Genomic DNA, 20,158 nt, shown 5'->3' on the forward strand with positions numbered 1-20,158 from the left:
TTGTTTTGTCAATAGAAGAGAGTGTCGGATACACTCAACAAGCTAGTGTGGGGCACGTTAGAAGGGCAACGTTGTGCATCGCGGAGACGAAACAGCGAGACTCTCCACATACTAGAACGGGCCACATTACTTCTTCTAACAAGTACCTCGCGTAATGAGCTCGATGCTAAAATTGGACAGTAGGTACAGCTCTGTATGAGCCCGAGTTCGTCCTTCCCACTTAACGCGAATGGAACAGGAAGGGGAAAAAGATACTGTAGAACTGTGAACCCCCTGCGACGCAGCGTGACGTGGCCCGCCGAGCGTAGTACGAGGCAGACTGCGTCCGCTGTTTGAGTGAGCTCGTGGAACGCGACGCCCGGAGTGGCTCGCCGCACGCCTGCAGTGGAGCGGGCAGGGGGAGGGTGGGTGGGTGGCGGCCGCGTGGCCCACAATGGCCGATCCATCATCGCGGCTAAAAAGAGGCGCCCGGGAGCGGCGGCGGCAGCGGCGAGCGGCGCGTGGCGCGACACACAATTCGCATCAGCCGCCGCCACCGCCCTTTGTGGCCGGCCGCGCATTTACATCTGGAGCGAAGACGGCCACGCGCTTTCTTCATTTGCCGCACCACACTGGCTGACACTCCACTTTATCCCCGAGGAGGAGAACTGATGCGGGTGGTGTGTCACGGTGGCCCCAAATCGCCCTCGTAGAAAAACAATAGCGTAGTTCCTCGGGGGGCAGTTCTCGGACCACCCCCACTTGCTGTTCGTACAAGTAGCGAGCGAGGTGATGCATTGGTCAAAGGCAGGAGGAATATGAGACGTCTCCACGACTTTGTACTGCCTTTGCAATACTTGTGAATCTCTATTTTCGCTTAGGTGGAAACTGTGTGAGGTCAGCTCCTCTCTGTGTGTCGTTCACTGGTAATTCGATAAATACTGAATGAAATACAGTGTAAAGTGTTGGACTAAAGAAAGGGCGTGTGACAGAGATAGTAACATCACAGAACGTCGAAAGTAATATAATGTGTTAACTTTTGTTCGCTCTGATTCGGCTGCTGGGCGAGAGAGAGAGAGAGAGAGAGAGAGAGAGAGAGAGAGAGAGAGAGAGAGAGAGCATCACTGTACTAGCGTATCTCATTAAACGAAGCAGTATCTGTCATGTAAGCGTGTTCGGATAATACGTCAACTGTTAATTTCAAGTTGTCATGGTTTCCTTTACCTTCACTTCCCTCCTGTGATATGGAATTGAATAATAAGAATTTTTCTAGCTTTGCAAAGCTTTGCCCCAAAAGCATTGTTGGTTAGCGACCATCAGCCGCCATTACGCCACAACAACTTAACTGCAAATATTACGGGCTTTATCCAATAAATAAAGAAGCACTATCTATGTTATTTAAGAGAGAAAGCTATACCGATCGGTTTTTGACAGAATATTAACTGAAATAATTTCTTAGATGAGAATACGTAATGCTCCGATCTGGTTACTCTTACTACGAAATAAATTTGTAAAAATGCCTCTGAAAGAACCTATATGATAAACTAATGGGTTAATGACCCATTTGAAAGCATAAAGTATTATTTTCAGTCAAATGTCAGCCTATGTTCCCTACAAATTTCTTTAGTTACGTATCTGTGTTGTACTGGTGGCTTCTCCCATAGAGCGAATGGTTATGTCGTGCAAAGCATAGCGCTTATTACGCGCAGCGAGTAATAGCATTGGCCACGCGATTTACTTGCAAACAATGTCGCACATATTAACAACTTTTCGCCTGCGTAACGAATGATTATCATTCTTGGCTGTTGCTAACTCCCCGTAGCTACGTATACTTTTATCGTAACTTGACGCACCTAATATTATCACGACCAGCACTGGCTGAGTGTATGAAAAAGGAGGAGAAACGGGAAGCGGCCAGTGCAGCTGCTACCGAAGCAACCTTTTGCCATTGATATCCTCACAGCAGAACGTGTTGCTGCATCTGCCCTTAACAACGTGACTTGAGATGGGAGATCGACTCACCATTATGAATCCTAAACGAAACGCAAGTTCACGGAGCATCAACACACATATTCGCTACACAATTTTTTAAACATCAAAATACAACCTTTAGCACAGTGAAATCCGCGACAATTACGCACCCACTTCACAGTGAAGATTGGGATGCTCTGTGGTTTTCATGTGATTCGTAAAATAAAGCAAGGCGTCCGAGGACCATCATTACGAAAAAAAATTGTTCAAATGGCTCTGAGCACTATGGGACTTAACTTCTGAGGTCATCAGTCCCCTAGAACTTAAAACTACTTATACCTAACTAACCTAAGGACATCACACACATCCATGCCCGAGGCAGGATTCGAACTTGCGACCGTAGCAGTCGCGCGGTTCCAGACTGAAGCGTCTAGAACCGCTCGCCCTCCGCGGCCCGCCGGACCATCATTACGGCTCCGGTGTAAAAATCTAGACGATGGTGAGGACTTGGCTGCCTCCGTGACGGCTCCATGAAACTTGTTCATACAGTGCCCACGTACCAAGTGACTATATCGAAAAATGAGGAAAAGAAGAAATTGCACGATAGCTTTCTGTGCTTCGTTTACGAAAATATTCCAGTTCAGTAACGTACTGCCCATGGAGGCACAACTACGCTGGGTCAGGCTTCGATCCCTTGACAGCCTAGCACCTGAACGATTTCCATCCAAGTTGTTTTGTCTATGGGAACAATGAGATGCAGTATCGTGGTTCCAATTACATCTCATACGTTACGTCCCTCATCCCCAGCTCGGGACGAAGTCGTCCTTGGCAGATTACCTGAGACTGATGAGCGCTCAAGCAGAAAGAGCGTCCTCGGCGTCCAGGTGTCCAGAAGCGCAGTGGCCGCGGGGGAGCGTCCAGCGTCCAGAAGGCGGCCGAGGCCGCTTTTGTGCCGGCCGGCCGGCCCAGCACAATACATCGGGGCCAGGTGCGGCCGCTGCCTTATGGACTCCTCCCGACTCACTCCATTCGCACCCTCGCGCCGCCCTCACAATGGGCCAACCCCCCCGTCCTCTCGCTGCCCCGTCTGACTTCTGCCGCCGGACTCTACACTTGGAGTGGCTGTCCGGATCCCAGAATGCGAGCCGTAATCTACCGCCTCTGGAATCAAACCAATTCCAGGGCAGCACACTCGCTAACCGGATACAGGCGGAGAAGCGTATCGTGTCTGCTTAGGCCTCTGACACGTACCACCAGTCCCATTCCAGGTGCGGGATACCTCACCACTCTTTTGTGGCCAGATACAATCCTCTGCAGAAAAACCCTAGTGCCTCTTTAAAGTATACCATTCGTAAATCTACAGCGTAAAACAGTGTAGAAACAAGACTGTACGCTTTAACCATTCACAGTTTATTTCATAAAGACTCCTTTCGAGTTATAGGAAACATGTACCTGAAGAGGCTTCACACGATATTAAACTGCCACTGGTTACAGTGTACTGTCTGCTTTTCTATAGTGTTCTCCCACACAATCCTGCTATGTGTACTCCCAAAATCACTGCCTGCAGTAAACAGAATGTCATTCGAAGAGATTCGCAGAAGCTGATTTCGTTTCCACGGTTGCAATATCGTTTCTTGCGCAAGTAACATATGCGATATCTACTAACGCCCTAGTGTAAATATAATTCTCTCAGTGACAAGTCCTTCTACAGGAAGAGCAGAATAGCAGTCAGAAGATGCATTTACAACAAAACTATGCCGAAATTTTCAGTTGTACTGTATACGATGAAGTAAATTCAACGAAGAACCAAACAATCACAAGTGGTCAAATGCATCAAGCGGAAATGTTACAACTGAAAGTATCTGTTCGACGCGCGTTTTCGCATTGGTACCATCACCACAACGTCTCTAGGTATAGATCTGCTTACATTTCCGAACCGTAATTACCGTCTGCAATGTGGAGTCAGTAGCGCCAGTCAGCCGTTCACCTCAGTAATTGTTTCTTTCGACAGCTCCAGTCGCGAAGAATGAGCTTCAGTAACGCCCAACACAGTTGTATCTGGTAAACGCGCTCCCTTATGGACATAGGGAGCAAAGTGTAAAATGCTGAAGGTCCTTGTATTAAAGATAGAAATATGCAGGAATAATGGAGATTCTGATGGATTTTCGCATACCTTATCGCTCACGCTATAGTAAAAGCCATGACGAACAGCTGAGTTACACGTGTATCTTTGTCTTACATCAACAGCACGACAGACGGACAGAGGAGATAAATCACAAGACAGACTTGCATTCAACAAGAGACATAACTTCTTCCTCCTTTTCACGCTCATATTAACATATCATACGTTGGTGGCGCCGAACTTCACATCAGCGCAGCGTGGTGTCTCCACTCTGCTCCTATCACAACGAATGTTACGGAGAGCGTCACTTACAGCTCCGAAATACGATGAGCAAGAGTTTATACTTGAGATTCATGATAAGTTTCACTATCTCACGTTAGTCAATGTATCCTCAGATCTTTAGGATTCTTCGGTTCTTGATTTAGACAAACAGTCACTACAATCGTCATATAGTCAGATTACAATACATTTCAGAGAAGATAAATTATTAAACTACTCCAACTCGTCGAATAACTTTGACAACTGGTAGTCTTAGCTTTGCAATTCTCACCGGAAAGTATGCCTTCGTAACGCTGATACTTTCACAATTGTTTAGCATGCACAATTCAAATTCATTAACGACTATAAGAGTGGGTGCCCTGTAAGACATACACTATGTGATCAAAAGTATCCGTAAACCTGGCTCAAAATGACTCACAACTTCGTGGCGCCCTCCATCGGTAACGCTGGAATTCAGTATGGTATTGGCCCACCCTTAGCCTTACTAACAGCTTCCACTCTCGAAGGCATACGTTCATTCAGGTGCTGAAAGGTTTCTTGGGGAATGGCAGACCATTCTTCACGGAGTGCTGCACAGAGGAGAGGTATCGATGTCGGTTGGTGAGGCCTGGCACGACGTCGGCGTTCCAAAACATCCGAAAAGTGTTCTATAGGGTTTAGGTCAAGGCTCTGTGCAGGCCAGTCCATTACAGGGATGTTATTGTCGTGTAACCACTCCGCCACAGGCCGTGCATTATGAACAGGTGCTCGATCGTGTTGAAAGACGCAATCGGCATCTCCGAATGGCTCTTCAACAGTGGGAAGCAAGAAGGTGCTTAAAACATCAATGTAGGTCTGTGCTGTGAGAGTGCCACGCAAACCAACAACTGCTGCAAGCCCCCTCCATGAAAAACATGACCACACCATAACACCACCGCCTCCGATTTTTACTGTTGGCACTGCACACGCTGTCAGATGACGTTCACCGGGCATTCGCCATACCCAAATCCTGCCATCGGATCACCACATTGTGTACCGTGATTCGCCACTTCAAACAATGTTTTTCCACTGTTCAATCGTCCAACGTTTACGCTCCTTACACCAAGCGAGGCGTCGTTTGGCATTTACCGGCGTGATGTGTGGCTTGTGAGTAACCGCTCGACCATGAAATCCATGTTTTCTCACCTCCTGCCTAACTGTCATGGTACTTGCAGTGGATCCTGATGCAGTTTGGAGTGCCTGTGTGATGGTCCGGATAGATGCCTGCCTATTACATATTACTACACTCTTCAACTATCGCCGGTCTGTGTCAGTCAACAGACGAGGTCGGCCTGAACGCTTTTGTGCTGTACGTGTCCCATCACGTTTCCACTGCGATACCACATCGGAAACAGTGGACCTAGGGATGCTTAGGAGTGTGGAAATCTCGCTTACAGATGTATGACGCAGTGACACCCAATCACCTGACCACGTGCAAAGTTCACCTGACCACGTGCAAAGTTCACCTGACCACGTGCGAAGTTCGTGAGTTCCGCAGAGCGTCCCATTCTGCCCTCTCGCGGAGCGTCCCATTCTGCCCTCTCACGAAGTCTAATGAGTACTGAGGCCGCTGATATGGAGTACCTGGCAGTAGGTCGCAGCAAAGTGCACCTAATATGAAAAACGTATGTTTTTGGGACTGTCCGAATGGTTCTGATCACATAGTGTAGATTAGAATGGTGTGCACTAATCTAAAAGTATCCTGCTTTTAACTATGTGGTCGTCAAACGTTGTATCTTCTGGGGGTATTATACACGTGCTAATTTCAAAGATTTTTGATTTGCTGTTTCCTATTCCTCCAACATTCTGTGTTTCTTTATTTTCATCATATCATTCCAGACCTCTGTATCGAATTTGCCTTGATCACCTAATTTTACGGCTTTCCTTCTGAAAACTTTTTTTCTATGGCTTCTTCTTCTTCTTCTGTAATGTGCTATATCTGTAAATCGTTTTTAACTTTTAAGATCCAGCTAGTTGCTAATATTTACTGCGGGAGACACTCGAATGTCGAAAAAAAAAATCAGTCTTCTTTATCTTATGATTTCAGTACGAATATTTCATCAATGCTGCTTATTTTCCAGGCTCCTGTGCATCTTATTAAACTAAAATGTCCCTCATAACTCCTCTCTTCAAGACTTCTAGTTTGTCCTATTTACTACACAGTGCTAGACAAGCGTATATCGAGCGAGGTGGCGCAGTGGGTAAAACACTGGACTCGCATTCGGGAGGACGACGGTTCAATCCCGCGTCCGGCCATCCTGATTTAGGTTTTCCGTGATTTCCCTAAATCGCTCCAGGCAAATGACGGGATGGTTCCTTTCAAATGGCACGGCCGACTTCCTTCCCCGTCCTTCCATAATCCGACGAGACCGATGACCTCGCTGTCTGGTCTCCTTCCCCAAAACAACCAACGCAACAAGCGTATGCGAAGAGTCGTTCCAGTTCCACTTTGTAAATATTCTTCGTTATTCCCCATGCTCTTTCCAGTTTACGTCTTCTTACACCTAGGGCAGGACTTTCCATTCAGTTTTCTTCAATTATCTCACGTAAATATTTGACCAGTACAAGGACTTTTGCGTTCATAGCAGATGGCGTTGGTGAAATGTACGCTCAACGTGCAACCGCAGCGCTCGGCGTGGTGCCGTCAACTGTTCTCACTCTCGAGCACACGCCTACTGCCAGCCGGTAAGCGGAGTGTTGCCGCGGCTGGCAGCAGACGGGGCAACAGGCCAGAGCCAGAGGGACAGGTATCGGCAGCGGAATCAATCAGCCGCGGCCCTCCTAATTGCCGTCCTCCAGCGGCAGGTATTTAGCGCTGGGCGGGCCGCTCTATCAACACGGCATTCGTCTCGGGCGGGCGGTGAGGCGCTCGCAGCGCATCATTAAAATATTGCCCGCGTACGCCGGCCTGTGTACACTCGGCGGGTACCGCTCGTTCCGGACAACGAGGCGGCGCGCCCGTCTCTCTCTCTTTTTCCTGGAGGTGTTCCTTTCCCGTGCCCGATTCGCCACGGTTGTTTATGCCGGGGTACGCTCCCTGCGCTGTCGCAACTGGCCCACCGCTCGGCTCCGCTGTGGGCTGACCACGAGTAACCGACCCTCCAGCGCGTTAAGCGAGGCGCTCCAAGTTTCCAATATTAACAGGGAAAAGCCGGCCGGTGTGGCCGAACGGTTCTAGGCGCTTCAGTCCGGAACCGCGCGACTGCTACTGTCGCACGTTCGAATTCTGCCTCGGGCATGGATGTGTGTGATGTCCTTAGGTTAGTTAGGTTTAAGTACTTCTAAGTTCTAGGGGACTAATGACCTCAGCAGTTGAGTCCCATAGTGCTCAGAGCCATTTGAACCATTTTTATTAACAGGGAAATCTGCCTCGGTTAGTCACCGTTGTTTTTGCCAGACGCTGTTTTATCTTCAAATAACTCTTACTCCCTGGAATTATGAAGTTATTAGAGATAAAATACAGTGAACGAAACGGCATCTGCGATTTGTACAGAAGACAGACTGCAGTTAGGCCCAAATGAGTCGTTGGTTGGTTGGGTGATTTCGGGGTCATCGATCCGCTCGGATTAGTGAAGGATGGGGGAAGGAAGTCGGCCATGCCTTTACAAAGGAACCATCCCGGCATTTAAGAAAATCACGGAAAAACTAAATCAGGATGGCCGGACGCAGGCACTGAGTCGATGGAATTGAATTGGAGGCAGTTAATCAGCAAGCAAGAGACAGAACTATAAGATACCCCCCCCCCCCTCCCCTCATTTCACCCAATCTCTACGCAGAGCTAGTCGTAAAGGAAATGAAGGAGGAATCGGGAAGCGAATTAAAGTTCACGTAAAAGAAATAAAAACTTTTATGTTAATCGGAATTATGAAGTTATTAGGGATAAAATACAGTGAACGAAACGGCATCTGCGATTTGTACAGAAGACAGACTGCAGTTAGGCCCAAATGAGTCGTTGGTTGGTTGGCTGATTTCGGGGTCATCGATCCGCTCGGATTAGTGAACGATGGGGGAAAGAAGTCGGCCATGCCTTTACAAAGGAACCATCCCGGCATTTAAGAAAATCACGGAAAAACTAAATCAGGATGGCCGGACGCAGGCACTGAGTCGATGGAATTGAATTGGAGGCAGTTAATCAGCAAGCAAGAGACAGAACTATAAGATGCCCCCCCCCCTCCCCTCATTTCACTCAGTCTCTACGCAGAGCTAGTAGTAAAGGAAATGAAGGAGGAATCGGGAAGCGAATTAAAGTTCACGTAGAAGAAATAAAAACTTTTATGTTAATCGGTGTCGTAATTCTGTCAGAGATGGAAAAGGAGTTGGAAGACCAATTGAAGGAAAAGAATAGTCTTGAAAAGAGGTAGTACGATGAATTTTAATTAAATAAAGCTATGGTAACGGAATGTTGTCGAATTGCGTCCGGCAACGCTGAGACAATTAGATTAGAAAATGAGACCTTAAAAGTATTACTTGAATTTTGCTGTTTGTTAAGAAAAATAACTGATTAAGGCAGAAGCAAAGAGGATACGAACAGAAAGAAAAACTTTTCTAAAAAACAGAAAAATGATAAACCCTATGCAAATTAAACTGCTAAGAAGCCTTTTCTGAAAGTATTTGACTCGAGTGTCGCCTTCTTGTAAGTGACAGATGAACGTAAAAGTACATTCGAGAAGTGAATAATAACTTTTGAAAAGTGGTACTATACACGACTGCAGATTCTAGATGGGCAGGTCGGATAAGTAATGAGGAGGTCCTGAATTGAATGGAGGAATAAATAGCTTCAAATAGCTTTATAGCTTACTGATTACTAGTAGGACACACTGTGACCGCAAAGAGTTTGTATGTTAACTGAGGGGATTTTAAGCGGTACAAGTAGTAGAGGGAGACCAAGGCTTCATTGTAGTAAGCAGTTTCGTACGGGTACAGGTTGCAGCAGTTACGCAGAGATGAAGAGACTTGTGCAGAATAGACTACCGTAGACAGCTGCTTTAAAGCAGGCTTTGCTCTGAGGTTTAGAACATCAGCGGCGAGACTGTTACCCTCACCACGTCCTTCCAGGTGTCTCCTTGTCAAGTGAATCAGACGCATTGACACACAGGAATCCTGCAGACACGGGGCCGCTGTGAGGCGGCCGGAGGAGCGCCAAACCCTCCCTGTACGGCTACCGGTTCTTCAGTTCGCTTCGGCCCGCCGCTCGCTTTCCGCGGCCACGGCGGAGAGACTGTACCGCTGCGGCCAGCGCGTGCCTCTCACGGCTAGTATCGGATGGGATGGGATGGGATGGGATGGGACGGGATAGGTGTTAATCTGGCGAGCCATTAATTTAGCCGCGCCGTAATCAGCATCTGGAATAATACGGCGGCGCAGATGGCCGCTCTGAGATACTCGATGTTCGCAGATTCTAAATTACGAGAGGCACGAACTGAATAGCCATTCCTCTTTGTTCTTGTCGATTAATGTGATACAGCGATAGCGGCTCCCCCGGGCCTCTACACGGGCCGGGCTATTTTCGGACTTGTGTAGTAGGCACCGCAGCTGCGTCGGTTTTCCTGAGAACAGGCTGCTGCGACTTCCAACCTCAGCGTAGGGGGCCCTATGAGAATAGCACGGCCCCGTCTCACCGCGGAGAAACCGTCCTGCCAAGCAAACGATTACGTGTCTTTTCTTTTTCCCTCGTCTGTCAGGGAATAGCGCAACTTATGAAGAGGAATCGCCTTTCTTTTATGGGAAGGAAAGGAATCGCTCACTGCCACCGTGGATGAAAAATCTATACTTTCGTCTGTAGTGAAACGTGACAATCACGAAACAGCAAAATTATGGGATGAGTCTATAGGTTTTCCAAGTCAGTATGGTAAAAAAAGAAAATCGTATACGCTCAGGTTGAACTTTTCCTTATCAGCAGCGTGTTATTCTACTTTTTGCGAGAGATATATTGAAAGAACTGCAGTGACCACATAATCGTACATAGCATACTTACACTTTTGGGTATATTACATATTTGTTCATAAAAAACACTAATAATTACACAACAATACCGACACTTTTTTAAGTAAGAGGAAAATATAAGAAACAATATTTTCATGATTGTGGAAACATTAAGCATTTAGGAGTAGCAGCAGTACATTTGGTCCTAGGACACGGGAAGGAATCACCACCATTCTTATTGAATGAAATACCCCCGGATTCTCTTCATATAATCGAGTGAAAATTCTCAACGTGCAGATTGCGACAGGGATTTGAAACCCGCTGTTCCGGAGAGCGGGAGAAGATCCTTAACCCTCGCGATCCCAAAGGGGGGTTACATTATGCCCATGTTAAATGAAACAACAAGTTCACTGTTACCAGTCACCGTTTTATTTATTTCCACGACGCGTTTCGAAGGTTTAAACCTCCATCATCGAGTGTATTTACATTAGTTAGTATTACATATGTGTGTGTGTTGTGTTACGGCTTTGGAGGAACTTGTGGCACTGCCTCCAGTGGTCACAGGTTCCTTTTTCTGTCGTAACACTTCACATGTATACGACCAATGCCTTGACACGACGGGGTGTTGTCCCGTCGAAACATGGGCGATTGCTGAGAACGTTACCCAACTGCGTTCCCTAACTTACTGCAAATTCCCAAATACAGATTTACAAAACTAAGGAACTGCATTCGTAAAAAAATGGTTCAAATGGCTCTGAGCACTATGGGACTCAACTGCTGAGGTCATTAGTCCCCTAGAACTTACAACTAGTTAAACCTAACTAACCTAAGGACATCACAAACATCCATGCCCGAGGCAGGATTCGAACCTGCGACCGTAGCGGTCCTGCGGTTCCAGACTGCAGCGCCTTTAACCGCACGGCCACTTCGGCCGGCTGAACTTCATTAGTATCCATAAAAGTTGTGTTTATGGAGGAAAAGAAGATATTGGATAGGTTCCATGAAATTATGCCTTCTGAAGACATTGACAAAGTGTTAACAGAATGGTGAGTAGAAAACTACAGGAGCGGTAGGCCCAGCACACCACGATGCCATCATTCTACAGCACTTCTAGATTCACGCGCAGGTATGCACTTTCATTTTTATGTATACATGTTTGTTTTGCTGGGATGAATTCAAACATATTTTTCGAATACAACAATCCTGATGACGGTATCAGTAGAAGTTTTCTTTACTTTTTTTTCTTTTCTTTTTATGTGTCTTGCTCTCGGTCTGATGTAAAACTATGTGAAACGATGAGTTATTTCAAACAGTTTCCATAGAAACTTACGCTTTCCTGAAGCAGTAGCATAGGTCTCGATACCAGAAAAACCTGACATTTTTTCTATGCTATTTTGTCAAAAACTGACATTTTGAGGCCGTGGCTGTGTACAAAATACAGGTTGGCTCTTACAGAAAAAAAGTGCATTATACAGTTTTCGTTGCTGCAAGATAACAAGCAACCTGCACTGGAGCATAATGGCGCGAATTCTTCATTGACGGTGACCGAAACATCTTCTATTAGATAATAATAATAATTTGTTTACACCACTTAAAATCATCGTGAGGCAGAATTAGAATTACAAAGACGTTGTCTCACATCTTGTTTTGGTTGTAGGGCATCACCACCCCAAGGAAGTTTCGGCAGGTGGGGAAACAAAACACGAAATGTAATGAAACTTCCTGGCAGATTAAAACTGTGTGCCCGACCGAGACTCGAACTCGGGACCTTTGCCTTTCGCGGGCAAGTGCTCTACCAACTGAGCTACCGAAGCACGACTCACGTCCGGTACTCACAGCTTTACTTCTGCCAGTACCTCGTCTCGTGCTTCGGTAGCTCAGTTGGTAGAGCACTTGCCCGCGAAAGGCAAAGGTCCCGAGTTCGAGTCTCGGTCGGGCACACAGTTTTAATCTGCCAGGAAGTTTCATATCAGCGCACACTCCGCTGCAGAGTGAAAATCTCATTCACGAAATGTAATGTAAAACGTGAACTAGCCGTCTGAAGATGAACCTATCGGTTCGAAACGGGTAACAGCCCTATTTAAATAAATAAATGACATTGTAAAAAGTGGCTGCTTGCTGTAATCTTCTGTGTAAGAGTCAACTTGACATTTGTTAACAGTCTCTGTCTACTGCAATAAAAAACGAGAGCGAGTAATACTGTGTCACGGACACAAGGTAAAAGTGAGCATGAGATGGGAACTGGTGACTGCACTGTGCGGTCGACGTGAATGTCTGAGGCGTGAGGCAGGGCAGGGAGCGAGCGTACACACACTTCTTCCCCCCTCCTCGCTCTCTTTACGCCACGTGGCAGCCCACGGTCTGTGTTACTGGCCGTCAGAAGAATACTGACCCTCCAGCGGACCTCTTTATCGGCCTTGCTGCGCTTCACTATTCACCGATGATAGTCTCCCGTTTTATGTTACTTTCTGCGTAGGTACTAGGGTCAAAGAGAAAAAATTTAGTGAAACCTACATACAGACATTATACCCGTATCTTAAGCAGGAAACGGACGAGACAACCGTACGACTGGCGATGTTTTAACTGACGAAACCGAAACGTTCCTCGTCAAGAAAGAATGTATTTGAGTATACAGTACCAGTACCGATTCACTAGTACTATATACACATAAACGGAGAATTTGACAGGTAGTATTGGAGAAGTGTCAGTGCACTGGAGAGGTGAGACAATGTCGTAAATTTGCTTCGCTCCAACACGATCACATCAATCACAGTTATAATGTATAGATGTTTCGGAATGGCGTGTACTTTTCTGCTCTACAGCACTCGCAATACTCCTGCCGCACGCATTTTTCTCAGCAGCCGACAGTAATTTATCCAAGCGCTGCTTATCAGACTCGATTTATAAACGTTATGCTTCTTACCATTATAATGCAGTTTGGCTTTAGGAACGGTAAAGGCACCAAAGAGGCAGTTCTGACGTACCCGCCGATAGTGGGAGCAAGAGTAAAGAAAAATCAAGACACGTTCGTAGGATCTGTATACCTGTAAAAAGTGCTCGTCAGTGTAAAATGGTGCAAGATGTTCGAAATTCTGAGAAAAATAGGGGAAAGCTATAGGGTAATGAACAGTATGCACAAGAACCAAGAGGAAACAATAAAGAGTGGAAGACCAAAAACGAAGTGATTGGATTAAAAAGGGTGTTCAATATACACACAGAAAGGTTCAAGAATGGAATTAAAATTCACGATGAAAGGATATCAGTGTTAATATTAGCTAATGACACTGCTATCCTCAGTGAAAGTTAGGAAGAATTACAGAATCTTTTGAATGGAATGAACAGTCTAATAAGTACAGAATATGGACTGAGAATTAATCGAAGAAACGGGAAAGTTACCGGAAGTACCAGAAATGAGAACGGCAGAAACTAAACATCAGAATTGGTGATCACGACGTAGATGAAGTTAAGGAACTCTGCTCTCTAGGCAGCAAAATAACCAATGACGGACGGGGCAAGGAGGACGTCAAATGCAAACTAAGACTGGCAAATAGTGCTTTCCAGACCAACAGAAGTCTATTAGTATCAAAAATAGGCCCTAATTTGAGGAATAAATTTCTGAGGATGCACATCTGAAGCACAGTAGTGTATGGACTGTGGGAAAACCGGAAAAGAGAAGGCTCGAAGCATGTGTTACTACAGAAAAATGTTGAAAATTACGTGGACTGACAAGGTAAGGAATGAGGTGGTTTTCCGCAGAATCGGCGAGGAAAGGAATATTTGGAAAACACTGACAGGAACAAAGGACAGGATGAAAGTACATCTGTTAAGACATCAGGGAGTAACTTCCATGGTACTACAGGGAGCTGCAGACGTTAAAAACTGTAGAGGAAGACAAAAAAAAGTCCAGTATATAACTGAGGACGTAGGTTGCAAGTGCTACCCTGACGCGAAGAGTTGGGTACAGGAGAGAAATTGGTGGCGGGCCGAATCAAACCAGTCAGAAGAGTATTACGCTTACACGAATGTGCATTTCTGAGTAAGGCAGGAAGTTACTCAATAAAAGTCGCAAAACACTTTGTCAGCGAGGCGCCTCCGCGCTCAGCAGCAGCGGGGCAGCGCCGCTAGAGCGGACGCGAAGGTACCCACCCGCCCGTCCGGCTGGGCTCGGCTTGGCGCGGCGCGGCCTTATCAATTTGCACGGCGCTCTGTGTGTGCCGCGATTCGGCACGCGGGAGGCGTGGGCGGCGCCCAATTAGGGGATTTTACGCCTCCTCTCGCCCACGAAAACCCGCCGGCCGCGGGCGCCCGCGCTAGCTCACGCCGCAGATTCCCGTCCGTCCTAATGGCGGCGCAGACCCAAAGGCCGACTCATCTGCGCCGGCCATCTGGGCGTATCGTGGCAGCCGCGGCCGACCTGCCAAAGCAAACAGGCAGAGGCGCAGCCGCCGTCTACGTGCCGACACACTTTAGCTCGCACGTGTGCACTAACCACCAGCGAGGGGCCAGATATCCACAGTTGCACCTACAACTCCCACTCAAAGTTCTTTCCTAATATCAACGTCCCTCTTCTGTAAGATGCAGCACACCGAGGTTACAAAAATCGTGGAATACCGAAATGGACACACACAGAGGGCGGTATTATCGCGTTCGCAGTGCACTGGCGGGGACCTGTCACTTGTACTCAGGTGATTCACGTGAAAAGGTTTCCGGTGCAATTATGGCCGCACAACGTGAATTAACACACTTTCAGCGCGGAATGGTAGTTGAAGCTACGCGCATGGAACGTTCGATTTCGGAAATCGTTAGGGAATTCAATACTCCGAGATCCACAGTGTCAAGAGCGTGCCGAGAATACCAAATTTCAGGCATTACCTCTCACGACGGGTAACGCAGTGCCCGACGGTCTTCACTTAACGACCGAGACCACAGGCGTTTCCGCAGAGTTGTCGGTGCTAACAGACAAGCGACACTGCGCGAAGTAACCGCAGAACTCAGTGTACGACGAACGCATCCGTTATGAAAGTGCCGCAAAATTTGGCGTTGATGGGCTATGGCAGCGTAAGACCGACGCGAGCCCCTCTGGCAACAGCACGACATCGCCTGCAGTGCCCCTCCTGCGCGTGTGACCGTATCGGTTGGACCCCAGACGACTGAAAACCCGTGGACTGATCACATGAGTGCCCATTCCAGCTAGTCAGAGCTGATGGTAGGGTTCGAGTGTGGCGCAGACCGCAAAAAGCCAAGGACCCAAGTTGTCAACAAGCTACTGTGCAAGATGGTGGTGTTTACATGGAATGGTCTGGGTCCTGTCCTGAAATTGAACCGATCATTGACTGAAAATGATTATACTCGGCCGCCTGGAGACCATTTGCAACCACTCGTGGACTTCATTTTTATGGACGACAATGCGCCGCGTCGCTGGGCCACAATTGTTCTCTACTGGTTTGAAGAACATTGTGGACGATTCGAGCGCATGATCTGGCCACCCAGGCAGCCAAACATGAATCACATCGAACCCTCGTGGGACATAATCGAGAGCTCAGATCGTGGACAAAATCCTGCATCGGGAACATTTCGCAATTACGGACCGCTACAGAGACCGCAGGAGACTTCCAGCGGCCTGTCAAGTCCAGGCCACACCGAGCTGCTGCATCACGGCGGGCAAAAGGAGGTCCCATGCGGTATTAGGAGGTATCCCATGGCTTTGGTCCCATGCGGTATTAGGAGGTATCCCATGACTTTTGTCACCGCAGTGTAAAGTCCCGTGCCGCCGTTTATCTCTGTATGTTCGGACTAACCTACCTTCTGACAAGTCGGCAGTAGAAGAGCATTTTTTTCCAGACTGAAACCACGAAACAAAATTCAATGAGACGAGCGTTTATAGCAAAGACAACGCATTGTCACGCGTGCATATGTACCGAGGACGTACAGATTCACAAACACCACAATAATTTTAACAGAGAACGAAAAAGTGTAAAGTTAGATAAGATACGGATCTCGAATTTGCGCCAGCAGAATGATGATCGATTACTTTTAATCAATGACGATGGCGACAGCCAGAGATATCATGCTATCGACATCACGTGACGGTCTGTGGTATCCTGTATGCAGCTACGTAAATCTGGCAGTCCTACCAAAATGCCTCCCGGTGTTGGATACGAAACATCGACAAACAGTGTTATGGAACGAACACTGTCTCTTAGCCTTAAATTTTGTCTCAAGATTCGTCTTCTTGTTTAGCGAAATATAGCCACTTCGTTTTTGCTACCCGTATTGGTGTCTTATCCTTTCCTATGTATTCTGCTCCACTATGGTAACTCTACTTTCCCCTACTCTAGCTTCACTTTTATACACAAGCATTGGATGTTTATGGCCCATTCTTACGTGTAGTTAAATGTAATCAGTCGTAGATGGAGGAGTTCCAAAGAATACGTCCTCATACAGCACCTTCAAGCTGACATGAGCCATCAGCACCTTTGAATTCAATAGCGTCTTATATACATAGCAATTTGAAGGGAATAAGGAATGTTTATCCAGATTTCGTTCCTAACACCGAAAAATTTCATGATCGTACAGAAAACTGTCACCAACGAATGCCAAAAACATCTGAAGCTTTTGAAATAGCGCATAATTCCACAAGAAAAAGATTTTCTACGTGCATTAAAGTTGGTTTTAGATTCTTTTTCATTTTTTGCAAATTTTACTCCCTGTATTGATAAAATTAATGAATGACATCTTAAGAACCGCCAAAATTTGCTGCCTTAGATAACTGTTTTATTTCTGGGACCAATATTACTGAATGAGAAGCATCAGACACACAATTTCTAAAATAGCATATTGTACTTGCACAAAAGATTTTATGGTTTACTTTGAGTCAGAGCTGTTATTTTAGATTTTCACTTACCACACTGGTACCGAAAATAAAATTATGATCTAAAATGGGAGATTTTGATGGTTCTGAAGTTCTCAAACATTGCTTATGTGAAAATTTCAAGCGTCTTATGTAATCATAAAACTGGGAAGAAGAAGAAGAAGGAAGAGGAAGAGGAGGAGGAGAAGGGATACAAGCTAATGAGACTTGCTTGAAACACCTACGTTTTGCTGAATGCATTGTATTGTTTGCATGTAGTGCAAGTGAACTGTAACAGGATCTTGACAGAACCAGTCTTTGTGAGAATCAGTTATAATACGACCTAAATAAGGTATCTTCGGCACACCGAAAATAAAACTGAACAAAATGACAGTAAGTCATGTAACCAGTTACTGAATGCTTTTATTTAGAGCAGCTGAAGACAACAATGGTCTGACGGCAGAAGGAGTAAACAGAAGATTATTAATATTTATTTGTAGGACGTCCACAACTGTTCTGCAACATGTTTATGGTAAATAAATCCGGCCTGAGGCATTTTTGGTGAAATTGTTTTAATTTTCAGCAGTGGTACATGCATTTAAAACGCTGAAGGTTATTAACCCTTCTAATACCGTGGGGTCTTTAATGACTCCAGGCCATGTATTTCTGTAAAATATTCCTTATTTGCTATTCCTAAAAATTATGAAAAATTTGGACTTTTCCTGAATTAAGTAATGGGTTCGTAATATATTAATATAACGTTTTGAAAATATTTAGTTTTGCCGAAAATCAAGAGAGAACCACTGAATACCATTGGGGTTAAATGCGATCCCATTTCTCTCTCGTGGTATAATTACCCAATAATGCTGCATTGAATCCATAACTGTTTCTGTATTTCCTTCGTTTTATTCTTGTAAATATTGTTATAACGTGTGATTGTTGCCAATACCTTATAAGCCGACAGTTATTTGTTCCATACAAGTGGATACTACTACTGTGTGTGTTGCATTTAGTGCCAAATGTCTCATCACCTCTCCGAAGACGAAGTGCTTGAAATATTACTGCAGGATAATCCTCTATCTGGAGAATTAAATAGTGATATCAGCGATATAGTTTCTGATGTCTCATGCAGCGATGGAGAAATTGACGTCTTAGAAGAGAATATTCCTCAATCAGACGGAAGTTCAGAAGAAGATTTGGACAGCCCAGATGTCCAGCCTGAACAGGAAGTAACACATATTTCTGACTGTTATATGTTAGTACACATCGTATTTTTGTAAATGTGCGTTAGGGTCTAGCGCCAAGGTACACCCTTTGTATTTTTTTTCTTTTGTGTAGGTCTAAAAACAAAGAATTGTGGCACAAACACGAGTTGAGAAAAGCATGTGGAAGAGAAGAGAGATGGAACGTAATGAGAGTAAAGCCAGGTCCAACAAAATTCGCAGTGAAAAATGTAGACACCATAGAATCAGCTTTTCATTTGTTTCTTAGGAGAAACATTGTTGATGTAATTATAGAGTGGACTAACAAAGAGGGTACTCTTGTTTATAGCAGTAAATGGAAACCAGTAGATGCCATTGAACTGAAGTGCTCTATCGGTGTCTATATGCTAGTAGGTGCTTACAAGGCCCATAATGAAGCAGTTACATATCTGTGGAACAAAGAGGATGGTAGACCCATTTTTAGTGAAGCAATAGCTAGAAATCGCTTTACGCAAATTTCAAGGTGCATCTGATTTGATGACGCAGATGTGAGACGTCACAACTGTGCTCCTGACAAGCTGGCTCCCATTAGAGAAGTATTTGAAGTGTGGCTACACACATTTCAAGAAGCGTATCTTCCTCACAGCAACGCAACAATTGATGAACAGCTTGTGTCATTTCGTGGCAGATGTCCATTTCGGCAATATATTCCTTCAAAACCAGGGAAATATGGGTTGAAATGATGGGCAGTATGTGATAGTGCAACGTCTTACATTCTCAATCTCCAAGTTTACACTGGTCGACAAGAAAATCAATCTCGTGAAGTTTGTCAAGGCAAGAGAGTTGCTTTAGGTATGGTGAAAGGCTTAGAAAACAGTGGCAGAAATGTAACAACTGACAATTTTTTCACTAGCCTTAGGAACAATTAGAAAAAATAAAGGAGAACTACCACAAGCTTTCACTCAGACCAAAGGTCGAGTCAAATATTCATCTATTTTTGGGTTCCAATTGTTTCATATTGTCTGAAAAAGGGAAAAGTTGTAACTTTGCTCAGTACAATGAATTCAAGGAAGGAAGTGGAAGATCGTGAAGAATGCAAGCCAGTAATGATTCCGGATTATAATAAAACAAAATCAGGAGCAGATACTATGGACAAGCTGGTTAGAACGTACACTACAAAGAGGATGAGTAGAAGGTGGCCAGTGGTATTATTTTACAAAACGATTGATATCAGTGCACTGAATGCATTTATCATATGGCTACATCTTACACCAGACTGGGCAGAAAGTACCAACTACAAGAGACGGGCATTTCTCATAGAATTAGGAAAGCAGCTCGTTGGAAGAAAGCCAGATCAAATTATTTCCCCACTACTTCCATCAACAGTACAGACAAAAAAAGAAGAAGGTGTCCGTTTTGCAAAAGGTCTGAGGATAGAAAATTCACCGATAAATGTTCAAAATGTGTGTAAAAACCACTCTGCAATTTATTGCTGTAAGTGTAATGCGTCATAAATGTCAAATCGGAATTTAATCAAAAATGTTTGTAGTTTCATGAGAATCGTTTGTAAATTATACGGAAATAAATAATTTTAAAAATATGCATTTTAATTTAATGCAATGTCATTGACATCATGTTTTAGATTGCGGAAAAAATAAGGAATGTCATTTTATCCCACCATTATTAAAACTATCCTTAATAAAAATTAAATTCCGTTGGGGTCGCTAAAGACCCCAATGGTACTCAGTGTAACAAAAAATACTCGGTATTAGAAGGGTGAAGGGAGCGATGGAGACACTGGAAAGGGAACTGATT

General features: G+C 45.2%; 1 protein-coding gene across 4 annotated transcripts in view; it reads right to left on the minus strand.

The window, feature by feature from the left end:
- LOC126419484 (paired box protein Pax-5-like) overlaps positions 1 to 20,158 on the minus strand; it is a 264,283-nt gene that overhangs the window by 145,046 nt on the left and 99,079 nt on the right. The window lies entirely within an intron of this gene.

The sequence above is a fragment of the Schistocerca serialis genome, chromosome 1 (assembly GCF_023864345.2).
Source record: "Schistocerca serialis cubense isolate TAMUIC-IGC-003099 chromosome 1, iqSchSeri2.2, whole genome shotgun sequence".
NCBI lineage: Eukaryota > Metazoa > Arthropoda > Insecta > Orthoptera > Acrididae > Schistocerca > Schistocerca serialis.